General features: G+C 39.0%; 1 pseudogene; it reads right to left on the bottom strand.

Annotated features, from left to right (window-relative positions):
- Positions 1–1,254: 1,254 nt before the first annotated feature.
- On the bottom strand, positions 1,255–11,843 carry LOC101106999 (UV radiation resistance-associated gene protein-like; annotated as a pseudogene).
- Positions 11,844–22,857: the final 11,014 nt, after the last annotated feature.

Genomic DNA, 22,857 nt, shown 5'->3' with positions numbered 1-22,857 from the left:
AATTTCGGGCATTACTTTACTAGCATGTGAGATGAGTGCAATTGTGTGGTAGTTTGAGCATTCTTTGGCATTGCCTTTCTTTGGAATTGGAATGAAAACTGACTTTTCCAGTCCTGTGGCCACTGGTGGGCTTTCCAAATTTGCTGGCATATTGAGTGCAGATTTTTCACAGCATCATCTTTTAGGATTTGAAATAGTTCAACTGGAATTCCATCACCTCCACTAGCTTTGTTTGTAGTGATGCTTCCTAAGGCCTACTTGACTTCACATTCCAGGATGTCTGGCTCTAGGTGAGTGATCACACCATTGTGATTATCTGGGTTGTGAAGATTCTTTTTTTTTTTTTTCCCTTAAGTAAACTCAATTTATTCTTCTATATAATACATGGATATAAGCATAAAATCTCCTTAAAGTGCTTGCAACCCTGAGGTGATGTCCTTGGGTATATAAAATATACAGCAATAGCAAATGAAATATGAGCTCCAGAAATGAAAATAGACTTCAAAACATAATTTAATATTTATGCAGTTGCACACATGCCAATAGTATTCTATCCCTCATCTAGTCTCTGAATCCAACTAAATCAACTGCCTTGCAGTTTGCACACTGGACAGCCTGACTCCCTAGCTATATTTCATCATACATAATGCCTCTTTATCACTGAAATTTAATAAATTAACATGTGATTTACTTATAGGGATTTCTATACAGTGAACATTGCCAGAAATCACACCCAGTTTTTGACAACAGCATCTGCCCACATAAAAACTTTCGCCCCAGAGGGAACTTGATGCTGTCTGACTATAGTAACCTTGGCGGGGAGTGTCCTTGAGGGTCCCCTAGGATCCTCCAGAGGTGAGGTTTTTCATATAATCTGAGGGCTGCATCAAAGGTATGGCTGACTGAAAGAGGTGAGAGGTCATGGCAACTGCATTAAAGAACCAACAAATGTGATGTCCTCTGTGGTCAGGATGCACAAGGCATCTACTGCCCCAATGGCATAACAGCTGGATTGACTGTGGAGCCTGAGGGCAGAGGCCAATGGGCCTTTTATAGGAAACCATTGTGCTTCTTACACATCAACCTAATGGATGGCCAAAGATTCTTCAGTCAATGGTAGAGACCTTTTACTGAATATTCAATTTTCCCAAAAGTTTCATAAACTATGGTGAGGGCAAATGCTATGAGAATCTAAAGGCAAGTTCATTATATTATCTATATATTATCATCTTCCTTCTGAGGATAGCATATAAGTGTAAATAAAAAAGCAGACAAATGCCTATAAGGTGACTCAAGCTAGAGAGTGGCTTTTGCCTTAAAACAATTGTCAGGCCTGAAAAGCAAAATCTTGCAAGCAAAATCTAACTTTATCTAGTCCACTGATACACAATGATCCTGAATCCCTCCTTGATTCACAAAGTCTATTTTTCTGAGGGATATCCTCCATTAATATTCATTTTGTGTCATAATTACTACAAAGGGTAACCAGTGCAGCTTTATCCTCATTTCAAGCAGTGACTCCATCTTGGTCCTACAATCTGTCTGCTCATTTCACTTATCAGAACTCCTGTGTGGCCTGCAGAAACTGGATACATTTTCATTCAGTGTACAGATCCTTCAGAAGAACTCTCCAAATTCTCCTAGAACTTGTTCATCACACTCCACTGCCACGGCACTGTCCACGGGGATGCAGTTAAATGCTTCTAGCTAATAGCCTGGGGTGAAGCCTGTGGCTTCCATTTCTATGATCTTTTCTGCTTGTTCCACGGTGCAGCAGAGCTCAGCTTCTGAGACTGGGTGTAAGCCTCCAGGAGCTGGGCGCCAGATGAGCTGGCCTACTCACCTGGCAGGAGGGTGCTGTTGATTGTGGCCAGAGGCCCCGAGAGGGCTCGTCCCTGCTCCTGGCTAGTGTTCACACTCATGTGGCTTCCATTTAAGCTGTCACCCAGATCTACCCCTTTTTTCCTTGTTTTCTTTGGAGAGGTCCAAGGAGGAAGACAGAGATGCTGTCTTTCTGTCAGATTCTCCTGTGGAGGGCACAGGGGTCACAGGCTGGACTAGTGAAGAGTTGTAACTGGGGGGAGGGGTTTTGTACTCGAGTCTCTCATTCTCTGAGCTGCCCATTTCCAGTATCCTTTGTCTGGTGAAGGGATCCCCCCAGAGAAGGCTACATATGCACCCCCAAATATGGAGCTTTGTCTCTTTGGAACAGGGTTTGCACTGGAGGTGTGATGTCTGTCACACTTGACCATTAGTCCATGCTCCATGAAGTTTTTCAGGTTAGGAAGGGTTTGCCTCCCTTCCTAAGTCTGGAGTCCCTAGTCCATGTTGATATCTTAGCTGTGCTATATTTTTGTTCAGAAGATAGACACTGTAATCAAACTGCAACTTCTCTCCTCCTTTTGGATATAATGGAAACTCTCTCTCCTTTTCAGTCAGCTTGTCATTAATATTATCTTTGGTTGTTGATCTAGATCCCTTATGAATTACAGAATATCTGAGGGGCACTTGTAGGAAAGAGATCATGGATACCAAATGTGCAGTATAACCAAGGGCAACAGCAATCCTCCCATCATCTTTTGCTTGGAAGTCCTCAAAATTGGGCAACCTGACACCACATACAAAGTAATCTTTATGCTCATTCAAATCAATAGGGTAAATGTAGGAAAACTCAGATAGTAACTGCCTGCAACGAATTGTCAACTGAACATTAGTCTTCAGAAAGAGTTCTCTTTTTGCAGTGCACTCCTTTCTCAACTCATTTAGGGATTCCTTTTGGAGTTGAAGCTTGAGGTGCTCAGCTGAAAATGTACTTCCTTTGTTCTGTAATGTAATTTGTTCTTTATGCAGCAAGACTACCTCCTGTCCCAAAGCTTTCTTCTGTCTTTCCAGTTCATTTCGAAGCACCAGAATGTTTAATTGCAGGTACTCACTTTCTTTTTTCAGCCCATTGCTTGTAGATGTGAGTCTTAGTTTTTCTTCAATTTCCTTTCTAATTTTCTGAACAGTTACCTGAGTTTGGTTAATTGCACGCTGGGCTCTATGAAGCTGCAGCAAAGAGAAGACATCACAAGAATTTCAAACACAGTTCTGATCCACCTGATGAAGAATATTCTTCTGAGCATTTGAATAACCCTTATGTTCAAATGGAGCACCATAATAGTCATCATTCAGCCCCAAGATTATTTCATTCTGGTTGTGGGCATGAATCTGTTGACCCAGGTATTTCAACCCATCCAAACAGACTTTCCATTCAATCAACAGCTGGTAGATGTCCTCCTTTCCACCCCATATCTTCACCACAAAAAAAGACACAGATGTATCCAGACAGTCTGGCATTATTCCAAAATCAAGACTCTGCCATGTTGGATTCAAGGAATTCTTAATCACTTTACTCCTATAAAATTCTTTGCATACATTTTCACTGTTACACAAGTGAATTGTGAAGTAGGTATCAAGGAGCTGATGGCCATTCCTATTAACAATGTTCCGGACAGCAATAATCCGAAGATGTCTAAGATGCTGCTGCTGAGATGACAGCTCCACATGCAGGGCCCCCACGGCAGAACCTGGCGGGAGTGTGGTAGCCCGGCCCATGGGTGGTGGGGGGAGTGGGCCCCAGACCGATGCTGAAGATATTTTTTGTACAGTTCTTCTGTGTATTCTTGCCACCTCCTTTTAATATCTTCTGCTTCTGTTAGGTCTCTATGATTTCTGTCCTTTATTGAGCCCATCTTTGCATGAAATGTTCCCTTGGCATCTCTAATTTTCTTGAAGAGACCGCTAGTCTTTCCCAGTCTATTGTTTTCCTTTATTTCTTTGCATTGATCGCTGAGGATGGCTTTCTTATCTCTCTTTGCCATTCTTTGGAACTCTGCATTCAAATAGGTATATCTTTCCTTTTCTCCTTTGCTTTTTGCTTCCCTTCTTTTCACAGCTATTTGTAAGGCCTCTTCAGACAACCATTTTGTTTTTTTGAATTTCTTTTTCTTGGATGGTCTTGATTCCTGTCTCCTGTACAATGTCACAAACTTCCATCCATAGTTCATCAGGCACTCTGTGTATCAGATCTAGTCCCTTACATCTATTTCTCACTTCCACTGAATAGTCATAAAGGATTTGATTTAAGTCATACCTGAATGGCTGAGTGGTTTTCTCCACTTTCTTTAATTTCAGTCTGAATTTGGCAATAAGGAGTTCATGATCTGAGCCACAGTCAACTCCTGGTCTTGTTTTTTCTGACTGTGTAGAGCTTCTCCATCTTTGAGTGCAAAGAATAGAATCAATCTGATTTCAGTGTTGACCATCTTGTGATGTCCATGTGTAGAGTCTTCTCTTGTGTTGTTGAAGAGGGTGTTTGCTATGACCAGTGTGTTCTCTTGGCAAAACTCTATTAGCCTTTGCCTTGCTTCATCCTTGTCTAGCCCAGTGAAACTATGAGCCATTCCCTGTAGGGCTACCCAAGACTGAGGGGCCATGGTAAAGTTCTGATAAAACTTGAGAATGAGAATGGAATAGCAAACCACTTCAGTATTCTTGCCTTGAGAACCCCAAGAACTGTATGAAAATCAAAAAGATATGACAGCAAAAGATGAAATTTCCCAGGTCAGTAGATGCCCAATATGCTTCTGGAGAAGAGTGGAGAAATAACTCCACAAAGAATGAAGAGACAGAGCCAAAGTGGAAATGCCCAGTTGTGTATCTGACTGGTGATGGAGGTAATGTCTGATGCTGTAAAGAACAATATTGCATAAGAACCTGGAATTTTAGGTCCATGAATCAAGGTAAATTGGAAGTGGTCAAACAGGAGATAGCAAGAGTGAACATCAACATTTTAGGAATCAGTGAACTAAAATGGACCAGAATATGTGAATTTAATACATATGATCATTTATATCTACTACTGTGGGCAAGAATCCCTTAGAAGAAATGGAGTAGCCCTCAGTCAACAAACGGTTCTAAAATGCAGGACTTGGTTGCAGTCTCAAAAATGACAGAATGATCTCTGTCCCGTGATGATCTACAAGACCTTCTAGAACTAACACCACCACTAACAACAACAACAACAAAAAGGTGATGTCCTTTTCAAAATAAGGGACTGGAATGGAAAAGTAGGAAAGTCAAGAGATACCTGAAGTAATAGGCAAGTTTGGCCTTTCGCCTTGAATCAAGCAGGGCAAATGCTAACAGAGTTTTGCCAATAGAAGGCACTGGTAATAGCAAACACCCTCGTCTAACAACAAAAGAGATGACTCTACGTATGGACATCACCAGATAGTCAATACCAAAATCAGATCGATTATGTTCCTTGCAGCCAAAAATGGAGAAACACTATACAGTCAGCCAAAACACACACACGCACACACACACGCACACACACACACACACACACACACACACACACACACAACAAAAGATCAGGAGTGGACTGTGGCTCAGATCATGAGCTCCTCAGTGCAAAATTCAGATTTAGATTGAGGAAAGTAGAGAAAACTGCTAGAAGATTCAGGTATGATCTAAATCAAATCCCTTACAAGTATACAGTGGAAGTGACAAATAGATTCAAGGGATTAGACTTATAGACAATGTGCCTGAAGAACTATGAATGAAAGTTTGTGACATTGTACAAGAGGTGCTGATCAAGACCATTCCCAAGAAAAAGAAGTGCAAAAATTCAAAACAGCTGTCTGAGGTCTTACAAATAAATGAGAAAAGAAGAGAAGTGAAAGGCAAATGAGAAAAGGAATGATATATGCATTTGAATGCACAGTTCCAAAGAATAGCAAGGAGAGATAAGAAAGCTTTCCAGAGTGAACAAAGCAAACAAATATATAGTGGAAAACAACAGAATGGAAAAGACTAGTGATCTGTTCAAGAAAATCAGAGATACTAGGTAACATTTCATGCAAAGAGGGGCACAATAAGGACAGAAATGGTGTGAACCTAAAAGAAGCAGAGGATATTAAGATGAAGTGGCAAGATATTAAGGAGAGTTGGTAAGAATACACAGAACTATTAAAAAGAAAGGTCTTAATGACCCAGATAACCATGATGGTGTGATCACTCACCAAGAGCCAGACATCCTGGAATGCGAAGTCAAGTGGGCCTTAGGAAGCATCACGATGAACAAAGCTAGTGGAGGTGATGGAATTTCAGTTGAACTATTTCAAATCTTAAAAGATGATGCTGTGAAATTGCTGCACTCAATATGCCAGCATATTTGGAAACCTCAGCAGTGACTGCAGGATTGGAAAATGTCAGTTTTCATTCCAATCCCAAAGAAAAGCAATGCCAAAAGATGTTCAAACTATCACACAACTGCACTCATCTCACATACTAGCAAAGTAATGCTCAAAGTTTTCCAAGCCAGGCTTCAACAGTACATAAACCATGAACTTCCAGATGTTCAAGCTGGTTTTAGAAAAGGCAGAGAAATCAGAGATCAAATTGCTAACATCCATTGGATCATCAAAAAAGCAAGAGAGTTACAGAAAAACATCTGCTGCTGGTTTATTGACTACACCAAAGCCTTTGACTGTGTGGATCACAATAAACTGTGGAAAATTCTTCAAAAGATGGGAATACAAGACCACCTTACCTGTCTCCTGAGAAACTGGTATGCAGGTCAAGAAGCAACAGTTAGAACCAGACATGGAACAATGGGCTGATTCCAAATTGGGAAAGAAGTATGTCAAGGCTGTATATTGTCACCCTGCTTATTTAACTTGTATGAAGAATACATCATGAAAAATGCCAGGCTGGATGAACCACAGGCTGGAATCAAGATTGCTGGGAGAAATATCAATAATCTCAGATGTGCAGATGACACCACCTTTATGGCAGAAAGTGAAGAAGAACTAAAGAGCCTCTTGATAAAAGTGAAAGAGAAGGGCAAAAATGCTGGCTTAAAACTCAACATTCAAAAAACTAAGATCATGGCATCCAGTCCCATCACTTCATGGCAAATAGATGGGGAAACAATGGAAACAGTGACAGATTTTATTTTGGGGTACTCCAAAATCACTGCAGATGGTGACTGCAGCCATGAAATTAAAAGACACTGGTTGTTTGGAAGAAAAGATACGACTAACCTAGACAGCCTCTTAAAAATCAGAGACATTGCTTTACCAACAAAGGTCTGTCTAGTCAAAGCTATGGTTTTTCTAGTAGTCATGTATGTATGTGAGAGTTGGACTATAAAGAAAGCTGAATGGTGAAGAATTGATCCTTTTGAAGTGTGGTGTTGGAAAAGACTCTTGAGAGTCCCTGGAACTGCAAGGAGATCAAACCAGTCAATCCTAAAGGAAATCAGTCCTGAATATTCTTTGGAAGAACCGATGCTGACGCTGAAACTCCAATACTTTGGCCACATGATGCAAAGAACTGACTCATTGGAAAACATCCTGATGCTGGGAAAGTGAAGTCAGGAGGAGAAGAGGATGACTGAGCATGAGATATTTGGATGGCATCACTGACGATGGACTTGAGTTTGAGCAAGCTAACTGGTGATGCCTGGAGTGCTGCAATGCATGGGTTCATAAAGAGTCAGGCACGACTGAGTGACTGAACTGAACTGGAGTCCATTAAGAAGATTATAGTAAAACCATTTTTTAAATGCATACAAGCACAGAATGGAAAGTTATTTGTGCTCTGAGATAATCACTATTACAACTCTGGTGTGCTTTTTTTCCATTAATTATATAAACAAAACTGAAATTGTAATATACACAATGTTTTGCTACCAACTTTTTGCAGTAATGTTTTGAAGCAATTTCTTTAACTTTTATTAGAGTGTTGTTGCTTTACAAAATTGAGTTTGTTTCTGTTGTACAAGAAAGTGAATCCACTATATGTATACATTATTTTATACATAGGATGGGTTTCCTATGTATAGGAAGGGTTTCCTTCCTATTTTGATACCTACAGAGCATTGAGTAGATTTCCCTGTGTTCTAAACTTCATTCTCACTAGTTATCTATTTTATATATGGTAGGGTATATACATCAGTGTCAGTCTTCCAGTTCAACCCACCCCACTTCCCAACTTGTGCACTATCCGCACATTTGTTTTCTACATCTGTGTCTTTATTTCAGCTTTGTAAATAAGTTCATCCATGTCATTTTTGTAAATTCCACATATAAGCAATCTTACACGGTATCTGTTTTTCTCTTTCTGACTGATTTCACTCTATATGAAAGTCTCTAGGTCCATCGATCTCTCTCTACAAATTGTACAAATTAGTTTCTTTTTATGGCTGAATAATATTCCATTATATATATACATATATATATATATATATATATATATGTACCACATCTTCTTTCTTGATTCCTGTGTTGATAAACATTTAGGTAACCTCCACGTCCTGATTATTGAAATTAGTGCTGCAATGAACACTGGAGTACATGTATCTTTTGGAATTATTGTTTTATTAGGATATATGCCGAGGAGTGGGTTTTCTGAGTCATATGGTAGTTCTATTTTTTTTTAACTTTTAAAGGAACCTCAATACTGTTCTCCATAATAACTATATCAATTTACATTCCCACAAAGAGGATAAGAGGGTTATCTTTTCTTCACATTCTCTTGAGCATTTATTCTTTGTAGATTTTTTGATGATAGCCATTCTGACTGCTGTGAGGTGTTACCTCATTGTAGTTTTTTTTTTTTTTTGATTTTTCTAATGATTAGCAATACTGAGAATCTTTCCATGTTTGTTGGCTATCTGTATGTCTTCTTTATAGAAATGTCTCTTTAGTTCTTCAGTCATTTTTTGAATGGGTTTTTGCTTCTTTTGATATTGGAATTCATGAGCTGTTTGTATATTTTGTATATTAATCCATTGTCAGTTGCTTCAGTTGCAAATATATCATTCCATTCTGAGGTTTACCTTTTCTTTTTGTTTATGGTTTCAGTGACTAGGCAAAAATGATTTTTTAAAGGGGTATATCAAGTCTGTATATTGTCACCCTCCTTATTTAACTTATATGCAGAGTACATCATGAGAAATGCTGGACTGGATGAACCACAAGCTGGAATCAAGATTGTGGGGAGAAATATCAATAACCTCAGATATGCAGGTGACACCACAATTATGGCAGAAATTGAAGGACTAAAGAGCCACTTAATGAAAGTGAAAAAGGAGAGTGAAAAAGTTGGCTTAAAACTCAACGTTCAGAAAATGAAGATCGTGGCATCTGGTCCCATCAACTCATGGCAAATAGATGGGGAAACAATGGAAACAGTGAGAGACTTTATTTTGGGAAGGGGGCTCCAAAATCACTGCAGATGGTGACTGTAGCCATGAAATTAAAAGAAAATTGCTCCTTGAAAGAAAAATTATGACCAACCTAAACAGCATATTAAAAAGCAGAGACATTTGTGGATTGGAGAAGGGATAGGCCATCCACTCCAGTTTTCTTGGGCTTCCCTTGTGGCTCAGCTGGTAAAGAATCTTCCTGCAATATGGTAGACCTGGCTTTGATCCCTAGATTGGGAAAATCCCCTGGAGAAGGGAAAGGCACTCCAGTATTCTGGCCTGGAGAATTCCATGGACTGCATAGTCTATGGTATGACAAAGAGTCAGATAGAACTGAGTGACTTTAATTTTCACTTTGTCTGATATAAGTATAGTTACTCCCATTTTCTTTTGTTTTCCATTTGCATGGAATATCTTTTTCCATCCCCTCATTTTCAATCTGTATGTATCTCTAGATCCAAAGTGTGGGTTTCTTATAAACAGCATATGTACAGATCTTGTTTTTATATTCATCCAGGCAGTCTGTGTCTTTTGGTTAAAACTTTAATCCCTTTACATTTAAGATAATTATTGATATGCATGTTCCTCTTCTCATTTTCTTAATTGTTCGAACTTTGTTTTTGTATATCTTTTTCTTCCTGCCTAGCATTTCTTGTAAATCTGATTTGGTGGTGCTAAATTATCTTAGCTTTTACTTGCTTTGATTTTTGTTTGTTTGTTTGTTTTTGATGGTTTTGATTTCTCCATCAAATTTAAATGAGATCTTTGCTGGGTAGATTAATATTTGTTGTAGTTTTTTTTTTCTCTTTAATCTCTTTAAATATATTAAACCACTTTCTTTTGGTCTACAGAGTTTCTGCTAAAAAACCCCAGCTCTTAACCTTATGGGGATTACCTTGTGAATTATTTGTTGCTTTTCTCTTGTTGCTTATAATATATTTTCTTCGTATTTATTTTTTTGTTAGTTTGATTAATATAAGTCCCAGTGTGTTTCTCCTTAGGTTTATCCTGTATGGGACTCTCTGCACTTCTTAGATTTAGCTGGTTAATTCCTTTCCCATGTTATGGAAGTTTCAATTATAATCTCTAAACATTTTCTCAAAGTCCTTTCTTCTTCTGGGACTTCTATTATTTGAATGTCTCTGTGTTTAAAATATCCCAGAAGTCTCTGAGACTGCCCTCATTACTTTTCTTTTTTTAATTTTTTCTACTTTGTAACAATTATTTCTATCATTCTACCTTCCAATTTACTTATCCATTCTACTGCCTTAGTTATTCTGCTATTGATTCATTCTAGTCTACTTTTCAGCTCAGTTATTGTGTTTTTCATCACTGTTTGCTTGTTCTTTAGTTTTTCTAGGCCCTTGTTAAAAATTTCTTTTATCTTTTTGAGCCATGTTTTTTTTTTTTCCTATCTCTGAGATAATGGATCATCTTTACTATAATTACTCTGAATTATTTTTAAGGTATATTGCCTATTTCCTCTTCATTTATTAAGTCTTGTGTGTTTTTACCTTGCTCCTTCATCTGTAACATATTTCTTTGTCATCTCATTTTGTCTAAGTTACTGTTTGTGATATACTTTGCAATAGGTTGCAGGGTCATATTTCCTCTTCTGCAGTCTGCCTCCTTGTGGTTGTGATTGGTTCACGGCCTTGTGTTGGCCTCTTTTTGGGAGGGACTGGTTCTTGTACTTTAGTGGCTGGAGCTGAGCCTTGTCCCTCTGATTGGCAGGACCACTTGGGTTTTTGTGTTTGGGGGTCTCTGTTAGCTTCATACAGCTTTAGTCAGCCTGTCTGCTACTGGATGGGGCTGTGTTTCTATCTTGCTGGTTGTTTAATGTGAGACATCCTCCACTGGAGCCTTTAGGCTATTGGGTGGTGCCAGGTCTTGGTGCTGATATGGAGACCTATGGGAGATCCCACACCAATTAATATTTCCTGGGCCTGGAAATTCACTGATGCCCTTGACTCACCACTTCCACCCTGTAGGCTAAAGCCCAACCTCTAGCAGGGGAAGAAAGACTCTACAAGCCACATGACATGGCCAGAAAAAGAAAGCAAGCAGAAAAATAAAACCAAACATATACAGCAATAATAACAGTAACAGCTAAAAAAGAAAACAATCAGACAAACAGAACTAAAGATAAATGATCAAAACAAAATGAAACAAAAAAAGAGAAACAAACAAAAAATAAAGGAAACAAAAAGCAAGAAAACAAAGAAGCAGAAAAACAAAAAAAAGCAAAAATAACACAAAAAATAGAAATAAAAGATAAAAACAAAGTCTAACAAAAAAGAGAGAAAATGCAGCAAAGTAAAAATGAGTAAAATATAAATATATAGAAAACTTTTTTAAAGAAAATAATAAAACAGCAAAACCCAATGAAACATAAATAATAGCGATAATATTATTTTCCTAAGACCTCTGCTGTCAGTGTCACAACTAACCCTCACCTCCCCAGGAGGTCTTCCAATACCTTTAGGTAGGTCTCTGGATACACTGTGGGCACTGTGGGCACTGTGGGGTCAGCTCTGACTTCGATCTGACCCAGCTTCCATGTGTACTTGCCCTCAACTTCCATAGCTGCTAAGACTAGACCAGTCTCAGTTGTGGGAGCATTTGTTGTCCATTCAGATATTCCCAAGGGGCAGGGTTTATCGTGCTGATTTCAGAGATTTAATTCACCACTTGTGAAGCTGCACAGAGAGATTTCTGTTGCTCTTCTTTGGTTGCACAACCTCTAGGATTCAGCTTTATCTTTTGCCCCACCTCCGCCTATGGACCACCTTCAGGAGTATGTTCTCCACCCGGGGGTTCAGGAGCAAAAGTAGCAACTTACTGGAACATAGTTACTCACTCAGGCCAGGGAGGAATAAGGCAGGCACAACTGGGGTGTGCATAAAGAGCCTGAAGTGGCCGAGAGTGGTAGGAAGTTGCAACAGACTGTGGCACACTTTCTCTGATGGGAGTCCTTCCTAGCGCCAATGGATGCAGGAGCTGGTGTGTCGGGAGAGAGACCAGGGTAGTGGCTATGCCCCTTGTGCACCACTCAGAAATCGTTTTATATTTCCAAGGCAGACAATGCTTCCTCTAGGAGCATTCTTAGCAGTGGAGCCCCTCTCTTCATTCCTCAGAACTCCTCATTCCCACCCCTTTAGGTTATTGCTGCACAGCAAATGGCAGTCATCTCCCCAGATCTGCTCTCTTAACCCAATGTTTTAACACTCTGCCCCTATTGGCATTGCCAAATTACCATTTCAGGCTGGGGTGCCCAGGGTTGATTCTCAAAAAACCTTGCAGGTCCACTGGAGCTTGCATGGCCAAAGGAGGTTTTCAGGATGGAGATCATCAGAACCCCAGAGCCTGCATGTGTGGAGGAGGCTTTGGCTTGAGGAGTGAGTGAGCCTACTCAAACAGGTGTCCCTCCCAGTGCCTGTAAAGGCAGGGGCCAGTTGGTGGGTAAAGAGGTTGCAATGGTGGCCCTGCCCCTTGAATGACAGTCAATAATGACATATTGCTTCTACCATGGCCCAGGCTTCTTCTACAAACTCTCTCAGTTGTGGATCTCCTCACTCCCATCCCTTCAGGCTGTCACTTCAGCTGTCCTTTAGGACACCAGTAGCTGTACTTTCCCTGTGTCTGCTCTTCAAACCCCACTTCCCAGCACCCAAACTCCCTTCTTACCAGGAGACACATGACTCAGGCTGGGATATGCCAGGTTGTGGTATGAATCATAAGCACACTTCTTACACTGTTCTGCCTCCCACAGACTGACTGATTTCTGTGTTACCCTCCAGCCTGCCTGAAGTTTCCTTTCTGCCCCAGTTTATTTCCCCACTATGAAGAGGGTTTTCTGAGTGTGGGAACCTCTCCTCACTTCCAACTTCCCACAAAGGGTGCTGGATCCTACTTGTTTCCTCTTTTATTTTTTTTTCCAGTGGTATGGGGATTTTTCTTATTCTTTTAGATGTACAAAGTTACATCTGCTAGTGTTCAACAGGTGCTCTGTGAGAAGTGTTCTATTGGTATATTCTTGATGTACTTGTGAAGAGGGGTGAATTCCATATCCTCCTATTCTGCCATCTTGATTCCTCTCCTTGAGGCAATTTCTAATAGAACTTTCTGGGAAAAGCAAGGGAAGGGGTTAGGTATTTCCTACTTCCCATTTTAACTGAACTTAAGTCTGGTGCCTGTTCTTATCTTTACTAGCTGTCCTCTGACTATAGTACTAATTTACATGGTCCATAGATGTCCACATATAAGTGAAGGATAAACAAAGGGGGCTGGGTGTAGTATCAGCAATCATAAAGCACATTATCCTTTAATCTTTGCTTCTTTGAAGTTATAACCTTCTGTGGCCTTTACTAATCTACCCCAGACACTTTGTGCCTTACTAGTCCCCCAGTGTCCCACACACTTGCATTAATTTACCTGTACTTTCTCAAGAAGTCTGATATTCCTTTTAAGAGACACTGAATGACAGAACTAGAAGGGGTCTCATATATCATAAAATCCAACCCTCTCATTTGGCAGAAGAATTTTAAGCCCAGGGAGTACTAATAATTTGTGTCAGGTTAAAGCAAAAGAGCAATGGAGTATGGCTGAGAACTTGGATATACTAACTGCATGCTAATGCTCTTTCCTCTGTGAAAGAAACAGTTTCTTCCATAATTACGTAATCACTAAATCAGCCACCAGTACATGTTAATCAGTAACAGAGTCAGGGCCAGAGAGAAAACAGAAACGGAACAGAACCTAGGCCTGGAGGACTGAAAACAGTCTTTTTCAATGAGTTAATCATCACCATTTTGCTGATTCAAGGTTAGTTTGGGCTCAAGGTTAGGGAGCTCCGGTGAATTGGCTTCTTTCTACAACCTTATTATTTATCTTCTTCCCAAGTTAGGTGTCTTCCTTCCTTCTTTTCTTCCTTTCTTTCTATTCCTGTTTTTAAACCTGACTCATGCTAGCACTCTGCCTTTGGCTACCCTGAGTCAAACTGTGCTAGTTAGTTAAACATCAAATTTGTAAACTGAGTCAAACCAAGATGTAAAGACATGATTACTAGTAGTAGTATTCAAAGATTTAAATGAGAATAAGTACTCATTTCCATGGAAATAGTTATCTAACCCAGAAGTGATTTGCAAAAGACTGAGATTATATATTTTCATGAATTGGGACCAGTTAGCTATTATTTACATATTGAAGAGTATTATAGAGTAAGTGATCACACTTATAGTAAGCGATGTTAAGATAGGGACTGAGTTTCAGATATCCCGATTTCCAGTCCTGTTTTCTTAATGTCTTCCCTAGTGGCTCAGATGGTAAAGAGTCTCCCTGCAGTGCAGGAGACCCAGATTCGACTCCTGGTCTGGGAAGATCCCCTGGAGAAGGAAATGGCAGCTCACTCTAGTATTCTTTCCTGGAAAATCCCATGGATGGAGGAGGCTGGTAGGTTACAGTCTGTGGGGTGGTAGAGTCAAACGTGACTAAGTGACTTCACTTCTTCTTCTTTCTTAATGTTAATCCCAAGTTAGATGTTCAAAAGGCTAGTCTCTATAAAGTTTATATTAATAAATGTTATGAGGTATATGAGACTCTACAAATGAATACCACTAGATGGTCAATACCAAAATCAGATTGATTGTATTCTTTGCAGCCAAAGGTGAAGAAGCTCTATACAGTCAGCTAAAACAAGACCAGGAGCTGACTGTGACTCAGATCATGAATTCCTTATTGCCAAATCAGATTAAATTGAAGAAAGTAGAGAAAACCACAAGGCCATTCAGGTATGACCTAAGTCAAATCCCTTACGGTTATACAATGGAAATGACAAATAGAATCAAGGGATTAGATCTGATAGACAGAGTACCTGAACTATGGATGGAGATTTATGACATTGTACAAGAAGCATTGATCATGACCATCCACAAGAGAAAGAAATGCAAAAAAGCAAAATGGTTGTCTGAGGAGGCCTTATACATAGCTGAGAAAAGAAGAGAAGCTAAAGGCAAAGGAGAAAAGGAAAGATATACTCATCCAAATGAAGAGTTCCAAATAATAGCAGGGAGAGATAAGAAAGTCTTCCTCAGCGATCAATGCAAAGAAATAGAGGGAAATAACAGAATGGAAAAGACTAGAGATCTCTTCAAGAAAATTAGAGATACCAAGGGAACATTTCATGTAAAGATGGGCTCGATCAAGGACAGAAATGGTCTGGACCTAACAGAAGCAGAAGATATTAAGAAGAGGTGGCAATAATACACAGAAGAATCCTACAAAAAAGATCTTCACGACCAAGATAATCACGATGATGTGATCACTCACCTAGAGCCAGACATTCTGGAATGTGAAGTCAAGTGGGCCTTAGAAAGCATCACTACAAACAAAGCTAGTGGAGGTGATGGAATTCCAGTTGAACTATTTGAAATCCTGAAAGATGATGCTGTGAAAGTGCTGCACTCAATATGCTAGCAAATTTGGAAAAGTCAGCAGTGGCCACAAGACTAAAAAAGGTCAGTTTTCATTCCAATCCCAAAGAAAGGCAATGCCAAAGAATGCTCAAACTACCACACAATCACACTCATCTCACATGCTAGTAAAGTAATGCTCAAAATTCTCCAAGCCAGGCTTCAGCAATATGTGAACCATGAACTTCCAGATGTTCAAGCTGGTTTTAGAAAAGGCAGAGGAACCAGAGATCAAACTGCCAACATCCACTGGATCATCAAAAAAGCAGGAGAGTTACAGAAAAACATCTATTTCTGCTTTATTGACTATGCCAAAGCCTTTTGACTGTGTGGATCCCAATAAACTGTGGAAAATTTTGAAAGAGTTGGGAATACCAGACCACCTGACCTGCCTCTTGAGAAACCTATATGCAGGTCAGGAAGCAACAGTTAGAACTGGACATGGAAAAACAGACTGATTCCAAATAGTAAAGGAAGTATGTCAAGACTGTATATTGTCACCCTACTTATTTAACTTATATGCAGAATACATCATTCAAAATGCTGGGCTGGAGGAAGCATAATCTGTAATTTAAGATTGCCAGGAGAAATATCAATAGCCTCAGATATGCAGATGACAGCACCCTTATGGCAGAAAGTGAAGAGAAACTAAAAAGCCTCTTTGCCAGAGTCCGACTCCAGCAGCCAGGTATTCAACATGAAGAGGTGAATGGTGTCAGCAATGAGACAGCCTCTCATTTTTCTTTTGGACTGCCTGTTTATTCCAAGTTTAAGATTCTCTTTTATACTTTTTCAAAAACATTAGGCCAGAGGTTTGACACTTTCAGTTCCCCCTCTCCAAAATCATTGTTGCTCTTCAGAGTTCCTGCTTCAGTGATTCTCTCAGAATCAGCCTTATCATCTATTATCTACCTCTTCTAATGTGTCCTATAGTTAACTTGGGCTTCCCTGGTGGCTCAGATGGTATTTACATTGTAACTCATGAAACATTCCTCGGTTTACTACTTATTTTCGGAAGTCCTGTTTGCCCCTAACATGCTAAGCTCACTATCTCTTAAAAAGGCTTCTAGCTATAGTGTCTCTAAAAATTCCTAACTTCTATAAGTTATAGTAAAATATGCTAAATTTATGACATTCCTTAAATCTTTAACTTCTAACTATTTTAATTATTTCTAAGCCCTAAATTCAGTAAACACCTTCACCATAAACATTCTCCACACAAATAGGTTTCAGATATCAATCCCTCCCATGGCCTCAAGGTACAGCCTATGTGCTCATCCTGGAACACTCTTTTGCAAAAGTCCTTGAACAAATGTCAGTGATTAACTTTATGAATTACTTTCTGAGCACAGCTGCAGAAGGCTTTGTGACTTCTCATGCCCCTCTCAAGAACAATAAGCATCTTAATATTCCTTTTCAGTCAAGTCATCCGAGGAGAGGAAAAGACAAGTCAGAATTACAAGGCCTAACTCCTTCATCCCGGGATCTGTGCCTGCGGAATGAGGAGAGGGGGCTGGGAGCCATGCTTCCATTTTGTCAGTAATGCCTAACACAGCTCCTGACACCTCTTGATGAAAGTCAAAGAGGAGAGTGAAAAAGTTGGCTTAAAGCTCAACGTTCAGAAAACTAAGATCGTGGCATCTGGTCCCATCACTTCATTAGAAATAGATGGAGAAATGGTGGAAACAGTGTCAGACTTTATTTTTTTGAACTCCAAAATCACTTCAGATAGTGATTGCAGCCATGAAATTAAAAGACACTTACTCCTTGGAAGGAAAGTTATGACCAACCTAGATAGCATATTAAAAAGTAGAGACGTTACTTTGTCAACAAAGGTCCATCTAGTCAAGGCTATGGTTTTTCCAATGGTCATGTATGGATGTGAGGGTTGGACTGTTGAAGAAAGCTAAACGCTGAAGAACTGATGCTTTTGAACTATAGTGTTGGAGAAGACTCTTGAGAGTCCCTAGACTGCAAGGAGATCCAATCAGTCCATCCTCAAGGAGATCAGTCCTGGGTGTTCATTGGAAGGACTGACGTTGAAGCTGAAACTGCAATACTTTGGCCACCTACCTCATGCGAAGAGTTGACTCATTGGAAAAGACTCTGATGCTGGGAGGGATTAGGGGCAAGAGGACAAGGGGACGACAGAGGATGAGATGGCTGGATGGCATCACTAACTCAATGGACATGAGTCTGAGTGAACTCCAGAAGTTGGTGATGGACAGGGAGGCCTGGCGTGCTGTGGTTCTTGGGGTCGCAAAGAGTCAGAGGTGACTGAGAGACTGAACTTAACTGAACTGAAGGTACTCTCATGTAATTGTGAATAGTAAGATTTCATCCTTTTTATAACTAAATAATGTTAAATTGCAGTACTTTGGCCATCTCATGTGAAGAGTTGACTCATTGGAAAAGACTCTGATGCTGGGAGGGATTGGGGGCAGGAGGAGACGGGGACGACAAAGGATGAGATGCTTGGATGGCATCTCTAACTCAATGGACATGAGTCTGAGTGAACTCAGGGAGCTGGTGATGAACAGGGAGGCCTGGCGTGCTGTGATTCATGGGGTCACAAAGAGTCGGACACAACTGAGCAACTGAACTGAACTGAACTGAACTGAACCACATCTTGACTTCCCTGGTGGCTTAGACGGTAAAGCGTCTGTCTACAATGTGGGAGACCTGGGTTCGATCCCTGGGTCGGGAAGTTCCCTGGAGAAGGAAATGGCAACCCACTCCAGTACTCTTGTCTGGAAAGTCCATTGGAAGGAGGAGCCTGGTGACCATGGGGTCGCAAAGAGTCAGACGTGACTGAGTGACTTGACTTCACTTCACTTCACCACATCTTCAATATTCATTCATTTATTGATGGGCACTTGGTTTGCTTTCTTATAATGGCTATTGTAAATAATTTTACAAGAAACAGGAGTGCATATATCATATCTAATTATTGTATTTGTTTCATTAGGATAAATATCTAGGAGTGGTATTGCTAGATTGTAGGATAATTTCTATTTTTACCTCTGTGAGAAATTTCTATAATTTTTTCTATAGTGAGTGTGTTCATTTAAATTCCAACCAACAGTACACAAGGGTACACTTTTCTCCAAATGTTTGCCAAAACTTTTATTTTTTTTAATTCTTGATAATTGCCATTTGGCAGGTGTGAGGTGATATCTCATTTTAGTTTTTATTTGCATTTCTCTGATGATTAGTGATGTTAAGCATCCTTTAATGTGTCTCTTGGTCATCTGTATGTTGCCTTTGGGAAAATATATATTCAGGTCCTCTGCTCATTTTTTAATCCAGTTGTTTAGTTTTTTGATGGTGATTTGTATATCTTGGATATTAACATCTTACTAGATACACCACTTACAAATATCTCACCCCACAGTGAACTATGTAGCCTTTTCATTTCATTGATCGTTTCCTTTGCTGTTCAAAAGGTTTGTTTGGTTTTTTTTTTTTTTTTAGTTTGATATAGTTGATTTTTTTCCTATTGTTTCCCTTGCCTGAGGAGACATATCCAAAACAATCGTGCTAACACAGATTTCACAGAATACTATCTATGTTTTCTTTTAGAGGTATTATGGTTTCAGGTGTTATATTTAAGTATTTAATCCATTTGGGCTTTGTTTTTGTATTTTGTGTGAAAAAGTAGCCCCATTTGTTTGTTTTGCATGTAACTGTCCTGTTTTCCCAGAAGAGTGATCCTTTCCCAATGCATATTAATACCTCCTTTGTCATAGATTAATTGCCCCATATAAGTGTGAGTTTATTTATGGGCTCTCTATTCTCTACCATTGATTTATGTGTCTATATCATAGAATTGCGATTTATAGTTTAGTATAGTATAGCTTTATAGTACAGTTTGAAATCAGGGAGCATGAAACTTTTGGCCATTCAGGATATTTTGTGTTCCATACATATTTTTGAAATATTTGTTCTAATTCTGTGAAAATGACATTGTTATCTGATAGAGATTGCATTCAATCTGTAGATTGGCTTGGGTGGTATGGTTATTTTAGCAATATTGATCCTTCCTATCCATGAGCATAGTATATCTTTGCACTTGTTTGTGTCCTCTTCAATTTCATTCATCAAAGAGCTATAGCTTTTGGAGTACAAGCCTTTTGCCTATTTTATATTTTATTCTTTTACATGTCATAGTAAGTAGGATTGATTTCTTTCTTTTCTTAATGATTCCTTTTTAGTGTATAGAAATGCAACAGATTCCTGGGTATTAATCTTGTAGCCTATACTTTAGATAATTCTTTCATGAGTTCTAGTAGTTTTCTTGGTGACATGTTTAGAATTTTTGTATAGATTATCATGTCACCTATAAACAGTAACAGTTTTACTTCTTCCTTTCCAATTTGGATTCCTGATTCCTGTAGCTAGGACTTTCAAAATTATGTTAAATAAAAGTGGTAAGTGTGGGCATTGTTGTCTTTTTCCTGATCTTAGAAGAAATACTTTCAGCTTTCCACCACTGAGTATAATGTCAGCTGTAGGCTTTCATTGTGTGTGTTCTGTCTATGCCCACTTTCTGGAGAGCTTTTTTATCATAAATGATTATTGAATCTTGTCAAAATCTTATTTTGCATCTGTTGAAATGATCATATGATTTTTATTCTTCAATTTCCTAATGTGACTTATTATATTATTTTGCAGATGTTAAGCCATATTCATTTCCTGGAATAAATCCCAATTGATCATGATGTATGGCCTATTTAATATATTGTTGGATTTGGTGTGTTAATATTTTGTAGAGATTTTTTTGCATCTATGTTTATTAGAGATATTGGCCTGTAGTTTTCTTTTTTGTGTGATATCCTTATCTAGTTTTGGTAACAAGAGTGATGTTGGCCTCTTAGAATGAGTTCAAAAGCAATTCTTCCTCTGCAAATTTACTGACTAGTTTGAGAAAAGTAGATATTAACTCTTCTCTATATGTTTAGGAGAATTCATTCATGAAGACAAAGGTTCCTGGACTTCTGATGACAGTTTTTTTTTTTAATTACTGATTCAATTTCATTATTGATAATTGTTCTGTTCATATTTTCTATTTTTTCCCTTTTTTAGTCTTGTAAGATTGTGCATTTCTAGGAATTTGTACACGGCTATGTTGTCCATTTCATTGGTATATAGTTCATAGTAAGCTCTTATGATTCTTTGTATTTCTTTGGTATAATTTGTACTTCTTTTACATTTCTGATTTTATTGATTTGTGTCCTCTCTTTTTTTGATGAGTCTAACTAAAATTTTATTGATTTGAGTTATTTTTTAAAAGAACTAGCTCTTAGTTTTATTGGCCTTTTCTATTATTTTTGTCTCTATTTAATTTACCTCAGCTCTGATCTTTATAATTTATTTCCTTCTACTAACTTTGAATTTTGTTTGTTCTTCTTTTCCTAGTTCCTATAGGTGTAAAGTTGGGTGGTTTAATTTGAGATTTGTTGTTTGTTGGTTTCCTGAGAAAAGCCTGCACTTTTATAAACTACCCCCTGATAAAAGCTTGAATCAGTTCTAATGAGGTGAATGAAACTGGAGCCTATTATACAAGGTGAAGTAAGCCAGAAAGAAAAACAGCAAGACAGTATACTAATGCATATATATTGAATTTAGAAAGATGGTAATGATAACCCTGTATGCGAGACAGAAAAGAGACACAGATGTATACAACAGTCTTTTGGACTCTGTAGGAGAGGGAGAGGGTGGGATGATTTGGGAGAATGGCATTGAAACAGGTATAATATCATATATAAAACGAATCGCAGGTCCAGGTTCAATGCATGACACTGGATGCTTGGGGCTGATGCACTGAGACGACCCAGAGGGATGGTACGGAGAGGGAGGAGGGAGGGGGGTTCAGGATGGGGAACACGTGTATACCTGTGTTGATGTATGGCAAAACCAATACAATATTGTACAGTAGTTAACCTCCAACTAAAATAAATAAATTTATATTTTAAAAAAGCACTTTTGCTTGAATCCCATAGATTTGAGATCATTGTGTTTTCATTTGCACTTATCTTCGTGTATTTTTTATCTCCTCTTTGAGATCTTCAGTGATCCATTGATGGTTTCTTTATTTTTTTAATTAAAATTTATTTATTTTAATTGGAAGCTAATTACTTTACAATATTATATTGGTTCTGCTACATATCAACATGTATCTGCCACATGCGTACACATGTTCCCCATCCTGGACACCCCTCCCTCCTCCCTCCCCAACCATCCCTCTGGGTCATCCCGGTTCACCAGCCCCGAGCATCCTATATCAAACCTGGACTGGCGATTCGTTTCATATATGATATTATACATGTTTCCATGCCATTCCCCCAAATCATCCCACCCTTTCCCTCTCCCACAGAGTCCAAAAGACTGTTCTACACATCTTTGTCTCTTTTGCTGTCTTGTATGCAGGGTTATGGTTGCCATCTTTCTAAATTCCATATACATGTGTTAGTATACTGTATTGCTGTTTTTCATTCAGGCTTACTTCACTCTGTATAATAGACTCCACTTTCATCCGCCTCATTAAACTGATTCAAATGTATTCTTTTCATGGCTGAGTAATACTCCATTGTGTATATGTACCACAGCTTTCTTATCCATTCATCTGCTGATGGACATCTAGGCTGCTTCCAAGTCCTGCCTATTATAAACAGTGCTGTGATGAACATTGGGGTACACGTGTCTCTTTCAATTATGGTTTCTTCAGTGTGTATGCCCAGCAGTGGGATTGCTGGGTCATAAGGCAGTTCTATTTCCAGTTCTTTAAGGAATCTCCACACTGTTCTCCATAGTGGCTGTACTAGTCTGCATTCCCACCAACAGTGTAAGAAGGTTCCCTTTTCTCCACACCCTCTCCGGCGTTTATTACTTGTAGACTTTAGGATCACAGCCATTCTGACTGGCATGGAATGATACCTCACTGTGGTTTTGATTTGCATTTCTCTGATAATGAGTGATGTAGAGCATTTTTTCATGTGTTTGTTAGCCATCTGTAGGTCCTCTTTGGGGAAATGTCTGTTTAGTTCTTTGGCCCATTTTTGATTGGGTCATTTATTTTTCTGGAATTGAGCTGCAGGAGTTGCTTGTATACTTTTGAGATTAGTTATT

This window comes from Ovis aries, chromosome X (assembly GCF_016772045.2).
Source record: "Ovis aries strain OAR_USU_Benz2616 breed Rambouillet chromosome X, ARS-UI_Ramb_v3.0, whole genome shotgun sequence".
Taxonomy (NCBI): domain Eukaryota; kingdom Metazoa; phylum Chordata; class Mammalia; order Artiodactyla; family Bovidae; genus Ovis; species Ovis aries.
This window is presented reverse-complemented; position numbering and strand designations above follow the sequence as displayed.